General features: G+C 44.4%; 1 long non-coding RNA gene across 1 annotated transcript in view; it reads left to right on the forward strand.

The window, feature by feature from the left end:
- Positions 1 to 4,319, forward strand: part of LOC116527121 — a 19,976-nt gene extending 15,657 nt beyond the window's left edge. The window contains exons 2-3 of the long non-coding RNA XR_004258398.1: positions 3,691 to 3,696; positions 4,305 to 4,319. This is a non-coding gene — a long non-coding RNA (uncharacterized LOC116527121). The remainder of the gene's footprint in view (positions 1 to 3,690; positions 3,697 to 4,304) is intronic.
- Positions 4,320 to 17,491: the final 13,172 nt, after the last annotated feature.

The raw sequence follows: 17,491 nt of genomic DNA on the forward strand, positions 1-17,491 counted from the left end.
TTTTTTTTTTTTTTTTTTTTTTTTTTTTGGGACGGAGTTTCGCTCTTGTTACCCAGGCTGGAGTGCAATGGCGCGATCACAGCTCACCGCAACCTCCGCCTCCTGGGTTCAGGCAATTCTCCTGCCTCAGCCTCCTGAGTAGCTGGGACTACAGGCACGCGCCACCATGCCCAGCTAATTTTTTTTTTGTATTTTTAGTAGAGACGGGGTTTCACCGTGTTGACCAGGATGGTCTTGATCTCTTGACCTCGTGATCCACCCGCCTCGGCCTCCCAAAGTGCTGGGATTACAGGCTTGAGCCACCGCGCCCGGCCCCAGAGTACTTTTTATATGCTGATTAACAAAGGAGAGACTGGGCTTTAGCTATATTTTCTCTTTAATTTCACATTATACATAGATGGGATCAGAACAGGCTTAGTAAATCCCTGCCAATGAATGGCAGGTGATCATAACGATCAGAAGCACAAGTCCTGGAATTTGACTGCCAAGTTCAAGTCCTGGCCGCTCATCCTATTATCTGCATATCCTTGGACAAGTTACTTAATTTCTCTGGGTCTAGGTTTTCTTGCTTTTTTTAGAGACAGGGTCTCACTCTGTTGCTCAGGCCAGAGTGCAATGGTGAGATCATGGCTCACTGCAGCCTCAACCTCCTGGGCTCAAGTGGTCCTCCCACCTCAGTTCTCCAGGAGTGGAGATGCACCACCATGCCTGGCTAATTTTTTATGTTTTGTAGAGATGGGGTCTCACTGTGTTGTCCAGGCTGGTCTCAAATTCCTAGGCTTAAGCAATCCTCCTGCTTCGGCTTCCCAAAGTGCTGGAATTACAGGCATGAGCCACTGCACCCAGCTTCTCTGGGTCTAGGTTTTTTTTTTTTTTTTTAATCGGTGAAGTTGAAGCTAAGAGTATTGACTGTCTAGAGCAGCTGTAAGAATTAAATGAGATTATCCACTTGGCATGCTCAGTGAGCTGCCTTATGCATAACAAGCACTCAACATTAGCAGTGATGACTGCATTATTCTTTTTTTTTTTTCTTGAGACCAAGTCTCACTCTATCACCCAGGCTGTAGTGCAGTGGTGCGATCTCGGCTCATTGCAATCTCTGCCTCCTGGGTTCAAGCAATTCTCCTGCCTCAGCCTCTTGAGTAGCTGGGATTACAGGTGCCTGCCACTACACCTGGCTAATATATATATATATATATATATATATATATTATTTTTTCTTTTTTTTTTTTAGTAGAGATGGGGTTTCACCATGTTGACCAGGCTGGTCTTGAACTCCTGATCTCAAGTGATCCACCCACCTTGGCTTCCCAAAACTCTAGGACTACAGGCATGAGCCACCGCACCTGGCCAGATGACTGCATTATTCTTAATAAAAACAAATACCATTCAGGGCCTTTTCCTCTGTACATGTAATCACAGATGATATTCAGATATTTATCATGACCCAGGCACCAACTGATCAGAATGAACATGCACAACCTGGGTGACTTCATGGTACCCTCTAACAGGAAATGCCCCTTGTGTAATCTGACTGTAACACAATACGATGGAAGGCTCCGTAGTTCCACAGTTCTTGGAGAGGGATGTCCAGATACTTTTTGTCTTATTTTAGGGAGGCATTATGACTACTGGAAGGAGAATAGGAATTACTTGCTGCCGGGCACGGTGGCTCAAGCCTGTAATCCCAGCACTTTGGGAGGCCGAGGCGGGTGGATCACGAGGTCAAGAGATCGAGACCATCCTGGTCAAAACGGTGAAACCCCGTCTCTACTAAAAATACAAAAAATTAGCTGGGCGTGGTGACGCGTGCCTGTAATCCCAGGTACTCAGGAGGCTGAGGCAGGAGAATTGCCTGAACCCAGGAGGCGGAGGTTGCAGTGAGCCGAGATCATGCCATTGCACTCCAGCCTGGGTAACGAGTGAAACTCCGTCCCCCCAAAAAAAACAAAACAAACAAACAAACAAACAAACAAAAACAGAATAAACAGCTCATGTGCTCATGTTAAAAAAAAAAAAAAAGGAATTACTTGTTGTGGGGCTGTTACTGGCTGTGACACCTTGATTAAACCACACAACATCTCTGTAGCTCACTCTCCTCATCCTTAATACTCACACATCGTGCAAAGTTGTTATGGGGATCAACAAGGATCAGAAATGTAAAAGCCCTTTGAAAAGGAGTAAACCATTATACAAGTGCAGGAGATTTGCAAAAGTGCCTAACCCTTCAAGGAAACACATTCCAGGGGGAAATCAGCTACGATCTACATGCCTCTTCCATTTTCTTGTACCATTTCATACTAAATCTATCTATGAGATTTAAAACATCACACTGCATTTCTCCATTTTTACATTGGCAAAGTCAATCAAAGTGAAAGATTTTTAGAAAGTAGGATTAACTTCTTCCTATTAATGAGAAATGGTAAATTGGGGATCATTTCCCTGAGATTTTGCTTCTGTTTAAAGGGTAGATGCCATTTTATAAAAGTTCAGGTTAATTAAAAGATTACAAATTATGTCTATAAACCAGAAACTCTTTATATTCATCAGTAAGTTTTTTCTTCAGCCTGACTTAAACTTCTTTCACATGTGAATGGTGAATGTCTAAACCCACTCAGGTTATTAAACGCGGTATTGAATTGTGTTATAGAGTTGGTAATTTTTAAACATCACAGCAGCGTGACAAACAGCTATAACTGGTGGTGCACATCTATTTTCAATTTGTGGCATTTGTGCCTTTTCAATAATGTTGGCCCTTTTCCTCTTCTGAATCAATTTCCTTTCTGTTTCTTATTCATTTTATAGATTGTTTCAATCTGTCTCACTTTTGAGCCAACATTTTTGGGATTAGGATCCCACTTAGGATCCTTTACTCACCCATATCTTGCATAGACATGCTTTTCCAAACGCTTACATGGATACACATGCACACAGAGCTAATTACACAAGGACTCAGAGCAAATCTTTAATCACATGTGACCCACAAGTAGCCAAGGTGCTACTAGGAGATATGAGACAGTTTCTATAAACTAATCACAAAATCTGCCTCTTTACAGTGACATTTCACGTGCTCCTCTATGTAGATTTCCAGAGGTGCAAAAACTGTTTCTGCCAATACGTGTGATTGTAGAATGACTTAGTCCTTTACAGGCCCTACCTGCCAAAAGGGTGACATCCCACATATATAAACACAACATAAAGCAATTGATGGACTGGCCAGGCAGGGTGGCTCACATCTGTAATCCTAACACTTTGAAAGCTCGAGGCAGAAGGATTGCTTGAACCCAGGAGTTTGAGACCAGCTTGGGCAATGTGGTGAGACCGTGTCTCTACAAAAAAAAATTTTTTTTCTTTTGACCCCACCCCTTCTACAAAAAATGTTTAAAAAATTAGCCAGATGTGGTGGCTTGCACCTGTGGTCCCACCTGCTCAGGAGGCTGAGGTGGGAGGATCACTTCAGCCTGGGAGGTCAAGGCTGCAGTGAGCTGTGATTGCACCACTGCACTCCAGCCTGGGCAACAGTGCAAGACTCTCTCAAATAAATTAAAAATAAAGCAATTGATAAGGTTTAGGACACATTACCCTAAAATATGGCACCTTGGCATACTGAATATTTTAAGCTTTCTCAACTGAGAAAGCAGCAGAAACAGAAAGCTCTCCCTGACCTTTCCCTGTTCTTCTCAGCTGAAGCAGGGTGTAAGACCCTCATGTGAGAGATGCCCTCCCTACGCCAGGAGGAAAGGGACATTGTTATCTCTTCAGACACAGAGTCACAGGGAAGAATCAGAACAAACAGGCCTGGCCAAGCTTTCCCCAGTTTATTACCATTAGATCATTCTCTTTTTGCCTGCTCATATTTCTACGCAACTATCCACTCTTCTTCAAACTTACTATAACAAACACTCACGTTGACTGTTTCTTTGGGTCTTCATTTCTTTTTTTTCTTTTCTTTTCTTTCTTTTTTTTTTTTGAGACAGAGTCTTCCTTTGTTGCCCAGGCTGGAGTGCAGTGGCTTGAGCTTGGCTCACTGCAATCTCTGATTTCTGGTTTCCAGCGATTCTCATGTCTCAGCTTCCTGAGTAGCGGGGGCTACAGGCATGCACCACCACACCTGGCCGGGTCTTCATTTCTGAAGACTCTTGTGCCATGTAAAACTCATGTTAAATCAATTTGTATGCTTTTCTCTTGCTAATCTGTCTTTTGTTATGGGGGTCTTAGCCATGAACCTTAGCCATGTGTGAGGAAGAGACAGTTTTCCTCCCCTGTAAAATAAAATAAGAATATGCCGGGCGCGGTGGCTCAAGCCTGTAATCCCAGCACTTTGGGAGGCCGAGGCGGGTGGATCCCGAGGTCAAGAGATCGAGACCGTCCTGGTCAACATGGTGAAACCCCGTCTCTACTAAAAACTACGAAAAATTAGCTGGGCATGGTGGTGCGTGCCTGTAATCCCAGCTACTCAGGAGGCTGAGGCAGGAGAATTGCCTGAATCCAGGAGGCGGAGGTTGCAGTGAGCCGAGATCGCGCCATTGCACTCCAGCCTGGGTAACAAGAGTGAAACTCCGTCTCAAAAAAAATAAAATAAAATAAAATAAAATAAAATAAGAATATTTCAATTTTCATAATGAATCCCAATTTTGAGATTCTTTTTTATTTCTCTCTCTTTTTTTTGAGACAGAGTCTCTCTCTGTTGCCCAGGCTAGAGCACTGTGGCATGATGATGGCTCACTGCAGCCTCAAACTTCTGGGTTTAGGCAGTCCTTTTGTCTTAGCCGCCTGGGTAGCTGGGACTACAGGCACCACCACACTTGGCTAATTTTTACATTTTTTGTAGAGATGGGGTCTTGCTATGTTGTCCAGACTAGTCTTGAACTCCTGGACTCAACCAATCCTCTTGTCTTGGCCTCCCAAAGTGCTGGGATTACAGGAGTGAGCCACTATACCTGGCTTCTTTTTCTCTCTAGCATCATTGCTTTTTTTTTTTTTTTTTTTTTAGACAGTCTTACTCTGTCACCCAGGCTGGAGTGCAGTGGCACAATCTTGGCTCACTGCAACCTCCGCCTCCCAGGTTCAAGCTATTCTCCTGCCTCAGCCTCCCGAGTAGCTGGGATTACAGGTGTGCGCCACCATGCCCAGCTAATTTTTGTGTTTTTAGCAGAGCTGGAGTTTCGCCATGTTGGCCAGGACTGTCTTGATCTCTTGATCTAGTAATTTGTCAGCCTCAGCCTCCCAAAGTGCTGGGATTACAGGTGTGAGCCACCTTGCCCAGCCTAGCACCATAGGTTTTCTGGTGCCCAAGATGTACCCTTTTTTTTTTTTGAGATGGACTTTTGCTTTGTTGTCCAAGGTGGAGTGTGGTGGTGGCATCTCAGCTCACTGTAACCTTTGCCTCTCAGGTTGAAGTGATTCTCCTGCCTCAGCCTCCCAAATAGCTGGGATTACAGGTGTCCGTCACCACACCCAACTAAATTCTGTATTTTTAGTAGAGACAGAGTTTCACCATGTTGGCCAGGGTGGTCTTAAACTCCTGCGTCAGCCTCCCAAGTAGCTAGGATTACAGGCATGTGCCACCACCCCTGGCTAATTTTCATCTTTAGCAGAGACGGGGTTTCACTATGTTGGCCAGGCTAGTCTTGAACTCCTGACCTCAGGTGATCTGCCTGACTTGGCCTCTCAAAGTGCTGAGATTATAGGTGTGAGCCACCACGCCTGGCCCCAAGGTGCACACTTGATCCCCCTCTTGAGTGATTAAACCCCACATGTGCATTCATAGCCAGGCAGGTGCAGTGATTCACTCCACCTCTTCCCAGGTTCCAGGCCTCGCACCATTTTTTGCTAGTGTCTGGGAGGTATCTACTCAATTGCACTTTCTCCTCTCCTTTTTTCTTCTCCTCACCACTCAAGGCTCTTAGCTCAGATATGTCTTCGTCCTATGCTTCCCATCTCCTTGCTGCTGGGGTTGAGGCCTTCAGATTCGTTCAGGAGATGACCCTGCATGAGTGCAGCAGGGAGGAGATTCCGAGGGCTGTGGTTTTCATCTGTGCTGCTCACCTCCGCCTTCTAATGATGGGGTGGGCTGAAGGTTCACTGGTGCTTTCATTTGTTCATTCATTCATTCATTCATTTATTCATCTGAAGGTCTCCAGAACATGTTACAAGATCCTAAACATTATTTTGAGCTGAAGACATTTGGGAATCAACAGCTGCAAGAATAGGCTTTTGGCTGGGCGCAGTGGCTCACGCCTGTAATCCCAGCACTTTCGGAGGCTGAGGTGGGAGGATCACTTGAGGCCAGTGGTTCAAGACCAGCCAGGGCAGCATAGTGAGAACCCCCCATCCCTAATAAAAATTAAAAAATTAGCTGGGTGTGGTGGCACACATCTGTGGTCCCAGCTACTCAGGAGGCTGAGGATGGAGACAGGAAGAACATTTGAGCCTGGGAGGACGAGGCTGCGAAAAGCCATGATCATATCACTGCACTACAGCCTGGGAGACAGAACAAGACCCTGTTCTTCCTACTCACCCCAAAAAAGAGACTTTTTTGCAAAACCATGGAAGATTGACTCTCATCACTGAAGAGAGAAGTTAGCACAAGTCAGCACCTGGATGAGAAATTACCTAAACAGACAGACATTGTCACCAAACTATCGCTTGCTTTATCTATCTATCTATCTGTCTATCTATCTACCTATCTATCTATCTATTTATTTATTATTATTTTTTTGAGACAGAGTTTCCCTCTTGTTGCCCAGTCTGGAATGCAGTGGCACAGTCTCGGCTCACTGCATCCTCTGCCTCCTGGGTTCAAGCTCTCCTGCCTCAGCCTCCCAAGTACCTGGGATTACAGGCATGTGCCACCATGCCTGGCTAATTTTTGTATTTTTAGTAGAGATGGGGTTCACAATGTTGGGGTTCACCATGTTGGTCAGGCTTGTCTCGAACTCCCCATCTCAGGTGATCCACCTACATTGGCTTCCCAAAGTGCTGTGATTATAGGCATGAGTGATGGCACTCGTCCACTAAATTTTATTTTGGGACAGGGTCTTGCTGGGCTGGAGTGCAATGGTATGATCGCGGCTCACTGCGGCCTCGTCCTCCTGGATTCAAGTGATCCCCCACACCTCAGCTTCCTGAGTAGCTGGAACTATAGGCGTGTGCCACCATGCCTGGCTAATTTTTCTATTTTTTTTGTAGAGATGGGATATTTGCCATGTTGCCCAGGCTGGTCTTGAGCTGTTGAGCTCTAGCAATCCACCCACTTCAGCCTTTTAAAGGGCTGGGATTGTAGGCATGAACCACCATGTCCAGCCTGAAGTTATTTTTTTTAAATTTAATTTAATTTAATTATTATTTTTTTAATTGCATTTTAGGTTTTGGGTACATGTGAAGAACATGCAAGATTGTTGCATAGGTACACCCATGGCAGTGTGATTTGCTGCCTTCCTCCCCTTCACCTATATCTGGCATTTCTCCCCATGCTATCTCTCCCCAACTCCCCACCCCTCATTGTCCCTCCCCCATTTCCCCCCAACAGACCCCAGTGTGTAGTGCTCCTCTCCCTGTGTCCATGTGTTCTCATTGTTCAACACCTGCCTATGAGTGAGAACATGCGGTGTTTGATTTTCTGCTCTTGGCCCAGCCTGAAGTTCTTATCCTGACAGAGGAGGGGCAGAAGGAGCAAGGGGAGCCACCAGAAAACAATGCCAGTGTTCACTGGGTTGCTTTGAAGTGAGTCTAAACTCAGATCTTTCTGGCCAGCTGAATTTCCAATTGTTTCAAGTTTTCAAAACAGGAAGATTTTCAGATGTGCAAAGATGATTTGCTTACTCTTACCTTCTCCTTCTTAACGGGCATTTTCTTTTTAAACTTTATACAGATGACAGAAGTATTCCCACTCCAAGGGCAAATTGGAAAGTGCAGTCATAGTTCTGGATGTGTTTGATCTTGAGATTTGCTTTTGGATGTTTGGCTTCATGAGCTTACATATCTAGGCCCTTCTAAATCAGAAACGGTTCCTTAACATGGTAGTGGCATTACTGCCTGGATCCAGAGAGGGAGGCACAGAGACTCCATTTGGCTTCCTTTATTGTTCTACAGATGGCACGAAAAGATTTCCTATAAAAGAGAAATCAGAAACCAGAATAAGATATCCTGTGTGTTGTCTCTAGTCAGGCAAATAGCATTATAAAAAAAATATTTTTTAACATTAGATTTGCATCTCATGCGGTATCTTATGAAGACCAAATACATGGTCCATGAGGAACTAGGTGGAGATAGTCTGTCATGAGATTTGTGTTGTTTATACCTCGTGCGGTGGTATGATCTTGGCTCACTGCAGCCTCGGCCTCCCAGGCTCAAGCGATCTTCCCACCTCAGCCTCTCAAGTAGCTGGAACTACAGGCATACACTACCACATCCACCTAATTTTTGTATTTTTATGCAGAAACAGGGTTTCACTCTGTTGTCCAGGCTAGTCTCGAACTTCTGACCTCATGTGATTTGCTCACCTCGGCCTCCTAAAGTGCTGGGATTACCAATGTGAGCCCCTGCACCTGGCCAGTTGGGTGCTGTTTTATACTACAAGACTCTTCTCTGGGAGACAAGGTGCTTAATTTTGTATTAAGTGGTGAAGAACACTTCTTTCTGATTATAATTAACCATTTGGCAGAGTATTTGGAAATGCTAGCGGTCTTTGACTTACTCCCTTAAGATAGACCTTTTTACCCAGTTGGGTTTATGACTTTCCCACCAGGGGCGGGGTCGGGGGAGGCCTAGTGAACCGCTCTGCCAGCTGGGGGAGTCCTTACGGGGGGAGAGCTTCTTCTTCCTTTCTCTTCCCTCTCTCTCATGTTCAGGGTCAATAATACATTTTATAGTGAAGATAAAGTCTCAATTGGGAAAACAGAATGTAAAAGAATACTGTAAAAGTGATGCCCAATTGGAAGAATATTGAAGATACATGCAAATCACATCGTCTTTTTTTTTTTTTGACACAGAGTCTCGCACTGTCACCCAGGCTGAAATGCACATGGCACAATCAGAGCTTACGACAGCCTTGGCCTCCTGGGCCGCAGTGATCCTTCCACCTCAGCCTCCTGAGTAGCTAGGACTATAGGTGCAGGCCACCATGCCTGGCTAATTTTTAAATTTTTTTTTGTAGAGAAAGGCTCTCTGTATGTTGCCCAGGCTGGTCTTGAATTCCTGAGCACAAATAATCCTCCTGTCTTAGCTTCCCAAAGTGCTGAGATTACAGGCTTGAGCCACCGTGCCTGGCCTACATCATCTTTATTCTAAGAGGAAGAGCAGTCAATATAATTCAGCTTTTTTCCGCATTATGCCACTGAGAAATTAACCCTGAGAAGGCTTGCCTCTTTTTTTTTTTTTTTTTTTGAGATAGGGTCTCGCTCTGTCACCCAGGCTGGAGTGCAGTGGTGCAATCTTGACTCACTGCAACCTCTGCCTCATGGGTTCAAGCGATTCTCTTGCCTCAGCCTCCGGAGTAGCTGAGACCACAGGCGTGTGCCACCACACCCAGCTAATTTTTGTATTTTTAGTACAGACGACGTTTTGCCATGTTGGCCAGGCTGGTCTCGAACTCCTGGCCTCAAGTTATCCGCCTGCCTCGGCCTCTCAAAGTGCTGGGATTACAGGCATGAGCCACTGCACCTGGCTTGGCATGTCTCTTTTTGTATTGACTAAACTTCTAAATGAGAAAATTAACCCCCAAAACAGACTTAAGTAACTCCTATTAGTTGTTTTGATTTTCTTGGGTTAAAATTTGAGGAAAATGCTGGGTGCTATGATATACACCTGGGTAGCAGTCCCAGCTACTCAGGAAGCTGAGGCAGAAGAGTTGCTTTAGCCCAGGAATTCGATGCTTTGGTGCGTGATGATTGCACCTGTGAATAGCCACTGCACTCCAGTGTGGGCACCATAGCAAGACCCTGTCTCTAAACATATTAAAAAAAAAAAAAAAAAAAAAAAAACAAGACCAAATGCAGTGGCTCACACCTGTCATCCCAGTAATTTGGGAGGCCGAGGCAGGCTGATCACAAGGTCGGGAGTTTAAGACCAGCCTGGCCACCATAGTGAAACCCTATCTCCACTAAAACAAAAATTAGTTGGGCATAGTGGCATGTGCCTATAGCCTCAGCTACTGAGGAGGCTGAGAAAGGAGAATCGCTTGAACCCAGGGGGTGGAGGTTGCAGTGAGCCGACATTGTGCCACTGCACTCCAGCCTGGGTGACACAGCCAGACTTCATCTCAAAACGAAACCAAACCAAAAGCCAAAAAACTCAAACCAAAACCCAAAACGTGAGGAAAATACAGTAGTCCTTCCTCTACAGTTTCACTTTCCAAGGTTTCAGTTACCAGAGGTCAACTGTGGTCTGAAAATACTAAATGGCAAATTCCAGAAACAAACAATTTGTTTTAAACTGAGTGTCGTTCTGAGTAGCATGATGAAATCTTGGGGGGATCCCTGCTCCATCGCACCCTGGACAAATCATCCCTTTGTCCAGCATAACCAAACTGTGGATGCTATCTGTCTGCTAGTCATTGATGTATTCTGCTCCTGACATCCAACCATCGACATAGCCATGGCTCTACGATCCAGGATTACCTGAAGCAGATCATCCTTTCTCTTACATATTATCATCAGAACGTTAGTAGTTGTCTAATGCGACATCACAATGCCTACGTCATTCGCCTCACTGCATCTCATCAGGTAGCCATTGTATCATCTCACATCATCAGGAGAAGAATGGTGAGTACAGAACACTAAGATATTTTGAGAGAGAGACAGAACACATTCGTGTAACATTATTGCAGAATATTGTTAGAATTATTCCATTTTCTTATTAGCTATTCTGTGCCTCAGCCTCCCCAAATAGCTAGGATTACAGCTGTCTGCTACTTTGCCTCGATAATTTTTTTTTGTATTTTTAGTAGAGACGGGGTTTCACCATGTTGGCCAGACTGGTCTTGAACTCCTGACCTCAAGTAATCCGCCTGCCTTGGCCTCCCAAAGTGGTAGGATTACAGGTGTGAGCCACTGTGCCTTGCCCTATTATTGTTAATCTCTTACTGTGCCTGATTTGTAAATTAAACATCATAGATTTATATGAATAGGAAAAAGCAGAGTATATATACATAGGGTTCAGTACAATCCATGGTTTCAGACATCCACTGTGGGTCTTGGAATGTATCCCACAAAGCTAAGCAGGGGCTGTTGTACCATAATTAGAGCTAAGTGAACCATACATTCTTTCCCTGAAGGAGACAAAGTCCCCCAGTATCAAAGACAGTTTAGTAAAGATGACGTAGGACATCAAATACCTTTCAGGTTTACCATTTTTTCTTAACTTTTTTTTTTTTTTTTTTTTTTGGTGAGTGGGGGAGGTTTGGTTTAGGGCTGAATAGCTGAACTTTATCATATCTAGACATCAAGTGCTTATTTTCTTGGTTGCAATTTCATCACCTAAAATGTCTCTGTATATATGCACATTGCTTTTCTTTAATAGAAACCTGATGAACTTCAGAATTTATTTGAAATATGTATTCAATATAAACCACTCTTCATTTCTTGCAAAGGTAGAGCAACACAGCAGCCTCTAATATTTTTTTTCTTTCAAAATTCTTTTCTATTCTCTCATCTCATTTTTCACGGCATTCCTGTTCAGGCTGAATGGGAATACTGGTAAACATGAAAACATGCTCAAGTTCCCTAATAATCAAAGAAATACATATTAAAATGAGATACCACTGTTTCTCCTATCGCTGGGACTGAAATGAAAGATATTCATCATATCCATTGTTGGTGAGAAAGCAGGGCAGAGAAAGCTCAGAGAGAACACCCACCCTCTTCCCCACAGTGCTCCCGCTCTGGCCCTGCTCTGTGGCTGACCCTGAAGCCTGAAAACCACCTTATATTCTTGCAATAAATCCCTTCTCTTCTCTTGCTTCCATTTTTCTTCATTTGCTTATTTGCAAGGAAAGAACATTAAATAATCTGATTTTTTTTTTTTTGCTTTTATTTTGACCTGTTTTCTCTCTTTTTTTTTTTTGAGACAGGGTATTGCTCTATCACCCAGACTACAGTGCAGTGGCAAGTGGCATAATCTCAGCTCACTGCAACCTTCACCTCCTGGGTTCAAGCGATTCTCCTGTTTCAGCCTCCCAAGTAGCTGGGATTACAGGCACCTGCCATTAGGCCCAGCTAATTTTTGTATTTTTTGTAGAGACCGGGTTTTACTGTGTTGGCCAAGTTGGTCTCAAATGCTTGACTTCAAGTGATCTGCCTGCCTCAGCCTCCCAAAGCGCTGGGATTACAGGCGTGAGCCACCGTGCCCAGCTGTGTTTTCACTTTATAGTATTTGTTATTTCTCCAAATTGATCACATACAGTTTCTTGTCTTGACTGTATTAAGGATATGTAACTTTCCCCACCTGGATCCTGCATGGGATCATTTTCAGTTGCAGGCCTTTTCTGTAAACTTCTGTGTATTTTTCCCTTTTCCTTTGTTTAAGTATGATTTTACAGGCCTCACCTTTTTTCCTCCTCCCTTTTCTGAGCTTCAGACAAAAGGTAAATCTGTTTACACTTGATGATTGCTAACACACTAAAGTATTCATTGCCCTTGGCACTATTCATTATATACTTCTTAGAGCTATTGTTGGGGGCAGAGTGATATGCTCAGCCCCCTACTCATGCCCTAAAATGATTCATGGGAGGGCTCTTATAGTACTGAGATAGGAGGGCTTCCTAACCATCCCCAGACACATCCTTTGATTTTTTGAACCATCAGCTGTAACCCTCAGGGTGAAATGTAATCCCCAGAGAGGACCACAATCTCCAGGGCAGATTGCAATCTCCATGACAGACTGCGAGCAGGAGTCGTCTGTTCTCTAACTCAGGGGTCTCCAGCCTCTTGGCTATGGACAGTGCTAGCCCATGGCCTCTTGGGTACCAGGCCGCACAGGGCTGTGGGTGAGGGAGCATTACCACCTGATACGGTTTGGCTGTGTCCCCACCCAAATCTCATCTTGAATTGCAGCTCCCATAATTCCCACATGCTGTGGGAGGGACCTGATGGGAGGTAATTGAATCATGGGAGGGGTTTCCCCCATGCTGTTCTGGTGGCAGTAAGTCTCATGAGATTTGACAGTTTTATACAAAGAAACCACTTTCACTTGGCTCTCTTTTTTTTGGCTCTTGTCTCTCTTTTTTTGCTCCTGTCTGCCATCATGTAAGACATACCTTTTGCCTTCCGTCATGATCATGAGGCCTCCCCAGCCACATGGAATTGCAAGTCCATTAAACCTATTTTTCTTTATACATTACCCAGCCTAGGCTATGTCTGTATCAGCAGCATTAAAACAGACTAGTACACCATCTGAGCTCTGCCTATCAGATCAGAAGCTGCATTAGATTCTCACAAGAGCACGGACCCTATTGTGAATTGTGCATGTGAGGGATGTAGGTTTCTTGCTCCTTATGTGAGAATTTAATTCTTGATAATCTGAGGTGGAGCAGTTTGATCCTGAAGCCATCCACACCCCTCCGATCCGTGGAAAAATTGTCTTCCACGAAACTGATCCCAACATTTTCGATGCCAAAAAGGGGTAAGGAAAACAACTTTGTTCTGAGAGCCAGCAAACTGAGAAGATGGCGGATTAGTGTTCTAAAAAATCATTTTGGCAGGGTGTGGTGGCCTGTAATCCCAGCACTTTGGGAGGTCAATGCAGGTGGATCACTTGAGGTCATGAGTTTGAGACCAGCCTGGCCAACATGGTGAAACCCTATCTCTACTAAAAGTACAAAAATTATCTGGGTATTGTGGAAAATGCCTGTAATCCCAACTACTTGGGAGGCTGAGGCAGGAGAATTGTTTGAATCTGGAGATGGTGGAGGTTGCATTGAGCTGAGATTGCATCACTGTACTCTAGCCTGAGTGACAGAACATAACTCTGTCTCAAAAAAAAAAAAAAAACCAAAAAAACCAAACAACAACAACAACAACAAAAAAAAAAACATCGTAAGGGCAGGGGGAAGAGAAGGTGGGTTGCGGTCAAGAGAGGTAACTGATGACCACAGATATCTGGGCACCAGCAAGGGTCCAAGAAGGTTGGAAAACTTCTTTGTCCTGGGTCAGGTCGCAATGTTTCTATAAATTTTTAACATAACATTTTAATTTGTATGTATATCCTTATCTCCTCTTGGGTTAGTTTTGGAAAAGGGACTATTACCATTTTTTTTCTAAAGTTGAACTATAAACCAAATTCTTCCTATAATTAGATGGTATACATGCAAAGTTAAGCAGAAGCTTTTGAACCTAAAGGATATTATTATGGTAGAGGTGGTGGCCAGAGACAAAATGGAGTCAGTAATGCTAAGACTCCCTCCACTGTTACAGAAGTATGACTGGACAAAGTGGGCATGGTCTGATGGTAATAGATTGGGGAAAAATTTGTAAGCCTTGTTTGTTCAGATTCTTCTTTGTGTCTCTGGGTCTTCATTCCTTTCATCTGAGTATAGGAAGGACCCTTCTGGAATGACCTATTTTGGGAAGTTCAGATGATTCTTTCATGACCTGCTTCAGGAGAGAAAGGCAGAAGGTCTTCTTGCTTCTGCTGTTTTCTCAAGTGCCAAGGTATCATATTTTGGGGTAGCATGTCCTGAACCCTGTCACTTTCATAGTACTTAGCTGGGATAGATCCCTGTAAACAAAAGACAGATTAACAAGAGAAAAACAAACAGAAGCTTATTAACATGTATACCTCAGATATACACAGGTGATGTCCAGAGAAATGAGTATAGTCTCAAAGAGGTGGCTTTGAATTCAGGATTAAATACCATTATCTATGGAAACAGTGCAGGGGAAGGCAAATGGGGAAGTGATGAGAAAAATTATGGTAAACAAGAGAAAAGTTTGTTATGCAGATTTAGGTTGATGCCTCCTCCTCCAGTTACTACAGAATGTCTGGGCTCCTGGCTCAACTCCATCCTCAAGCCTGGAACCTTGATTCAACCCTAAGTGAAAATGGCTGACCATGATACAGAAGGGCTGGTCTCCTGGCTAAACTCCACCCTCAAGCCTGGAAACTTGGCCCCATTTTTCACCCAAATGATTGCTTTTTGGCCTACCTTGCCCCCTATTCTGTGCCAATAAAAACCATACCAGCTGGCAGAAAAAAAAAAAAAGAAAAAGAAAGAAAGAAAAGAAAAGAACAACACAGCAGCTGACCAGCAGGGAAATAAGCTGCTGAGCCTCAAGGATGCAAGCGGTTGAGTGATGAGTAGAGAAGCGTCTGAGTGTTGGAGACTGCGGATAAATGCAGCTAACTTCAGACAGTGCAGGTTTGGAGGGGAGCCCAGCCAGAGACAGCTGGGCTTCGGGGAAAGATCACTTTCTTCCCACACTGTCCCATTTCCAGTTTCCCTTCCATCAAGAGCCACTTTCACTGCTCAATAAAGTTCTCTGCATTCATCATCTTTCAAACAGTTCGCGTGACCTGATTCTTCCTGGATACCGAACAAGAACTTGTGTGTCAAAAAGGGCAGGTGCAGGAGGATCTCACCCTGACCCTTCACTGAGCTGTTAACATTTAGCCGTCCATGGACTGCGGGCTTGGTGAAATGAGCCACTCTAGTTCCTGCCACAAAGGGGATCAAGGTCAAGGGAATAATCCCATCTCATAGTGGTAAGAGTCTCTTGTGATTAAGAGTCATCCTTCTCTTCCTGGTACAGGAAGATGTCCTTAAAAATGGAGATTCCCGGCCAGGCATGGTGGCTCACACCTGTAATCCAGCACTTTGGGAGGCCGAGGCAGGCAAATCAACTGAGATCAGGAGTTTGAGACCAGCTTGACCGACATAAAGAAACCTTGTCTCTACTAAAAATACAAAACTAGCCGAGCTTGGTGTCACATGCCTGTAATCCCAGCTACTCAAGAGGCTGAGGCAGGAGAATTGCTTGAACCCAGGAGGCGGAGGTTGTGGTGAGCCGAGATTGTGCCATTGCACTCCAGCCTGGGCAACAAGAGCAAAACTCTGTCTCAAAAAAAAAAAAAGGGAGATTCTTTTGTAAGGGAAATTTACAAATGTAAAGTTCCCTTACAAAAGGGTAGCTTCTGTTTTCAGAATATCTCTTGGGTTTGCAGTTTCTCAAACTCATCCTTATTCCAAAGAGGGAGTTTTTTGGGTGGCATATTTTGGTCTTCCACAGTCATATTGTGGGGTACATATTTTTGGTCCCCTAAAACCTATGGAATTTTTCCTGTGGAGTTTAAGCCTTCCAGGATGCAGTACCTCACTGCTTACCAGCCTTCTTTCTTTCCCTGAGTTTTCTGGCAGAGATATGTGCTTCACATGGGGATCTTACTCTGACTGTTCCACAGTTTATTATTCAGTATTTTGGTAGCCACACACCCTCCATCTCTGAGACAGGAAGTAGACTCAGAGGGAGGTATAACATGTCTTATGACTTTTTTCGGTCTGGCTCTGGTTAGATTTTTCTTAACTCAGCTCAACTGGCAATAACAACGGGTGGAAATTTCTCACAGGTTTTGGCATGAGATTGTCTCTCAGTCTGACTTTTCAGCAGGAGAAAGGAAGCTGATGAGGTATCCAGCTCTCCTTTGAACAGTGACCTAGCAATGTCTTCCCACCACACGAAATCTACCTTGCTCTCTATGGGTTTCAATAGTCTGTACAATCTGTCCTAATCCAAAATTCACACCCTCCACTGCCAGCAGGCTGGCCTCCTTTGCTGGTTTTTTCATGCCACTTGCTTCCTGGCAGGTTCCCTTTCTCTGCTTAACTATATTCTTCCATGTGTAAACCCTAAATAAAATACTAAGTCCTCCAACCAACTAAATGGGCCCCCCTCTTGGCCAAGGGGATCCCAAAGAAACCTAAAGAATTAGTTCAGGCCATGATGGGAAGGGAAGTTGGACATGCCTCATTATATCTCCTTTCTTTTGGAGTTTAAACACAACTGACCAGCATTAGCATTAAAATAGAGATCACAGACTGATAAAACAGACTCTTTATAGCAATAAGATAACAAATTCCAACCTGACTCTGGTATAGCATCACAAGACAAATAACAGGCCTTAGAGGAAATCAAAGTATTTTATCCCAAAGTGAGACAGGCTAGTTCCCTTGACATTGACCCCCTTCATGGGTGGGAACTGGAGTGGCTGGTTTCACTAAGCCCACTCCTGGCCTTGTGAGAGGGAGCATGTGAAGAAGCAAATGCCGGAACCAGAGGGAACGAACACTAGAACTGGCTGGTCACTCCTCTCTGGCGGGATCAGGCTCTGTGTGGTCCTGCTGCAGCATCCAAGCCCCTGCCCTCTTGGCACCTGGGCTCTTGTCTGCTGTCCCGGGAGATCAGGTCACTGGAACGGATGGAAGGATAGTGTATGTGGAGGATTTTATTGGGCGATGGATGTGGCTCTCAGCGGAATGGGGAGTTGGAAAGGGGATGGT

The sequence above is a fragment of the Sapajus apella genome, unplaced genomic scaffold (assembly GCF_009761245.1).
Source record: "Sapajus apella isolate SASKATOON/1434 unplaced genomic scaffold, GSC_monkey_1.0 scaffold53, whole genome shotgun sequence".
Taxonomy (NCBI): Eukaryota; Metazoa; Chordata; class Mammalia; order Primates; family Cebidae; genus Sapajus; species Sapajus apella.